Genomic DNA, 4,727 nt, shown 5'->3' with positions numbered 1-4,727 from the left:
AGCTATCTGCACTATAACTGTCATATACACATACATATTTTGATGAGAATGTTACAACAGATTATTGTAAATATACCATTTAAAACAGAGAATAAAAATACCAATAAGGAAAAAAAAAATATAGGTCTCTTCTTTTTCTTCTTTCTTTCTTTCTTTCTTTCTTTCTTTCTTTCTTTCTTTCTTTCTTTCTTGGTGTTTATTTTATGCTGTTTCTAGACTTGAAATGGAAATTTTGCTACTTCCTTCCATCTATTTCTTTATGGCACTCCTAAAACACCATTTAAATGGTAATGTGTTTTTTAGGAACCTGTTTGTAAATCAATAATTTTATGAAATATTATGGCATCAACCTGCAAAAGGTTATGGCAATATGGCAAAAAGTTTCTGATTCACCCAGTTTTCTAAAGGTCAGCCCTGAAATACAAGTGAGCATGCTCTTATGGGTATGAGACCCAGACAGGATATAACAACTATTTTATTTCTTTTTTAAAACCATTTCTTGTGTTCATCTGTAGATCAAAAATTAAATGCAGCCCTAGTCTTGGGTCATCACTATGTGTGCCTTATTCAAATATGCAGAGACATAACACTGAAAAATGTCAAAATCGATTTCAATATAAGTAATAAACCTTTAATATCATAAATGGAGGGGATTTTACTGCTTAATTCCTAGATTGTATTAGTTTGAGTAGTTTTTAGGCTTCCAACACTTCAGATTTTATGACTTTTAATTTCATGAAACGTAAGCAATAATAATGAAGAAATGCACTGTTAGCTGTATCTTCCTTCTTAAATTAATGCAGTCAAGACTTCACAGCTGATAAAGATGCTCGGTCATGTAATAGTTTATTTTACTTCTACACCAACCAGTTACTGCGTTTCTCTTGCATGAAGCGATAGTGACACCCAGTGTCAAAACCCTTGCACCGAACAGAAGCAGCCTGCACCTTATATTTCTCACTCGTCATTCAGTACTGGCATTTAAAATTTGTTCAAGGTTTGCAGGCTATCAGAAACAAAAAACAATCAAACAAACAAAGCCTATAGTCTACCATCTTGAAAAACTGGCCTAAAGTCTCCCTGGATATATGTGTATATACATATACATATACATATATATATATATATATATATATGTATGTGTGTGTGTTTTAAAAGTCTCTCTAGATTATTAAAAAGTTGGTTAGAACAAACTTTAGATGATTTATGGTATTTACTTTACAAGCTTTAGCTTATTTAAGGCACTTTAGCTTTAGATTTATTTATAGTACTTACACCATTCTCTCTTTGCAATAAGAGAGTTTCCTTCACAGTTACAAAATTGTAAAGGATGGTGTTCTGACAGAGCTGGATTTTGACTTCAGATTGAAGATAAAAAGCAATGGAAAGAGTCTGGCATTCTCCAGCTGCTTAAAAATACTGCAAATCCTTGGAGAACTCTGAAGACCTACTTAATGGAAAGAGCCAGATGACTAGACACACAGAGTTACATTTAAGTAACAAAGATAATTGAAAAGAATGCCATTAATTAGACTGTGGATAAAAATTACATCTGGCCGCAGCTGCTAGGCCCCTGCACTTTCCCAGTGGTCCCTGGTACCCTGGCCTCCATGGCACCCTGACAGCCTCTTTGGCTTGTAATGTGCCTACCTACAGTCATCAGATAGTTTATCACATGGAGAAACTTCAGAAACACTGTAATTTCTGTTGTGCATTACGTCTTCTCCTTCATGACAGTGGCCCAGCTGCACAAAATACTGCTATTGAGAGATAACGGGCAAAACCAACCAACAAACAAAACCACTGAGGAGAATAATTTACATTGAGGGGAAACAAACACACTGAGCGTTTACAGCAAACACAGTGAAACAAATGGGATTTTGTCAAAGACAGCACATTGTTTCCCAAGGGCATACTGCTAGGTAAAAACATCAGTCTGACGACACTCCGTACCTGACATCGGGGTGTCTAAATGCGGGATATACCACACGGCAGCTAAAATGCCTCCTTGGCCTGCAACTGCTGCTCCAGCGGGCCTCAGCTCTGCCTTGCATCAGCTGTCCCAGGCCTTTCCAGGTGACTACCTGGAGCATCTAATAACGTGTTAGAACAATTGAATCCCACCCCCTGGGACTGCATCCTGGCCTGCTTTTCACAGTGTTCATCAGTTGGCCAGAAAACCACGATTCTACAAATTAATGTTAAAATTGGCTAAATCCTGATCCTGACAGAGAGGTAAAGTGCATTTGGTAAATTAAAATATCAGCCTAGCAGATGGGCAGAGGAGGAAGAAATGTGCCAGTGGAAATTAGAAGCCACTTATTACTTGAAAAGTTTGACAAGGGAGGCTGAAATCATTAGGAGAAATCCCTGGGTTGCAAGACTTAAAAAAAAAAAAAAAAAGATGACGATAGTGTCATACTGCCTAAATCAAAAGATACTCTGCCAACTGAGCTGCTGCTGGTTTTCAACCAGACATCTACAGGGAAAAAAAATACTAACATACATGAGAGTTAACATTTCCAAGGGATTTCTCTAATGAAGAATTCTTAGGGATCCAGAAGATTGAAAGGCATTAAAAACAAGAATAGGCCTATTCACAGATGAAGACAACAAATTTGTCTTAATGTAAAGCTATAGAAAAGAAACATTTACTGTATTTAATTCTGTACTGGAAAAATGAAGCAATTAGTACTTAATATGATAATTTTTTGTGACTGTTCTGCCATCATGTGTCATCATGTCACTAATATTTGTACTATCTGTAGTTTTACTGACTGTGAATTTATGTTTTACCTCTGTTGTGGATTGACCTCAGCCAGCAGCGAAGCAACAACAAAGCCACTTCCTCCCTCCCTCCCCCAGGAGATGAGGGAGAGAACAGGAAAAAAAATACATGCATTGAAATGAAGAAAGTTCAATAAAAAAAAGCTAGCTGAAGGTGAAATTACTTTGGAAAGGCAGGACTAGAAGAGATGATAAAATAACTTCCTTGTCTGTGTTCTGTGAAAAACAACGTATTTCACAGAGGCAGCAGAGGTGGATCACACCAAGGTAAATATTGGAGGAATAGGAAGATTTCCACATGTGAGATGTATGTGTCGAGGTGGCATGTACACGTTTCAGAATAATGGACCAAAATATCTTAGACTATCAGACAGGAAAGCAACATACAGAAGTCAGTCTCCTTTGCCAAAATTTCTGCAGGAAATACTAATACATGATCACGTCAGTAAAGGCAATGTCACCATGATGCTTCACAAGTTGTGCAGACAGATTTAATCATGACCTTTATTTGGAGTTATTTGACATCATAAGCATTTATCCTGAATGCTGCTCAGTTTGAATGCTTGACTTTGACTATTCTTGTTCTCTTAGAGTTGTCTTTGCTCATATGAAAATATTGAAATCTGAGGGAGGAAAGGACCTTGCCAAATTTTTGCCAACATCTGCTGCAATTTATATTGATGGATCTCAATGAGTTATTAGCTCAGGTAAAGCGTTCTGTTACTCTGCTTTTATTCAAAATATATTTCTTAGAGCTAACATACTTTTTTTACTGAACTGTTGAGGTGTAATAATACAGGTAACAGACAAAAACACCACCACCACAAGTGTTTTAGTCCATATATAAAGCTTTTCATGGGCAACAAGCCAAAAGATCTCAGCCGTGTTGTGCACGTCTGCTGTTGGCCTTTGTTACTTGATGATAGCGCTGGATCCTAACCGTAGCTTGCTTTCTCCCTCCCTTTTGACTCGAACACCTTTCACTGAAGGCAGATTTCAACGTGTACTTAAAACTACACATGTAAGTCACTTTACGTGAACGACTGGGAAGTGAAAGCTGACACACGCAGGTTACATTTGCCAAGCGTGTATTAATGTCGGAACCGGGCCCATGCTGGCAAGGTGGCAGGCGCGGAGGGGCTGCGAGCAGGCCCAGGGCCCTGTGTGCGGTGGCGCAGCAGCGAGCAGGGCAGGGGGCGGTGTCGGAGGCGACCGGGGGGCTTTGGCCAGGGCAGGCCCTCGGTGGCCTTGGGGCCGGCCCCAGCCCGCTGCAGAGCCCCGGAGCCACCCCCGGCGCCCGCAGCCCTGCGCAGCCGCACGCACTGCGCCTCGCCGCCGCCCTCCCGGCCGCTTTCGCCCAACTCCGCGTGTTTTCGGCGCCGACCCAAGCGCCGAGCCGCCCTGCGCGCCGCCTCCCGGCCCCTCCGCAGCTTTCCGGAGGGCTCCGAGCTCCTCCGGAGGGCTCGCAGCGCCCCCGCCGGCCGCCGGCGCCCGTGCCCCGCGGCCGCCCGCCGGCAGCGCCGCCTGCCGTGCCCCGGCGGCGGCAGCGGAAGCCTCCCTGTCCCTCCCTCCCTGTCCCTCCTTCTCCCTCCCGGCTCCGCGTCCCGGAACCCGCCCCGCCGTCCCCCGGCGCCGCCACCTGCCGCCGGCAGCATGACAGCGCCCGCCGCCGCCCGCCGGTGACGCCCCGCGGGCCCTTTCCGCCGCCGCCGCCTCCTATATGGGCCACCTGCTCGCCAAGGGGGCCACCAGCCGGAGCCGGGACAGCGCCGCCGCCACCCGCCGCCGCCGCCGCCGCCGCCGGGGGAGGAAGGTGGCGGCGCGGAGCCGCAGCTGCTTCCTGCGGGGGCCCTGCATGCTCTGCTTCGTCGTGCACGGCGCCAGCCCGCCCGCCGCCGAGCCCACGCCGCCCGCCGGGCACCCGCTGCCGCCCTCCGCCC

This window comes from Oxyura jamaicensis, chromosome Z, assembly GCF_011077185.1.
Source record: "Oxyura jamaicensis isolate SHBP4307 breed ruddy duck chromosome Z, BPBGC_Ojam_1.0, whole genome shotgun sequence".
Taxonomy (NCBI): Eukaryota; Metazoa; Chordata; class Aves; order Anseriformes; family Anatidae; genus Oxyura; species Oxyura jamaicensis.
The sequence above is the reverse complement of the archived record's forward strand: the minus strand, read 5'-3'. Positions refer to the sequence as shown.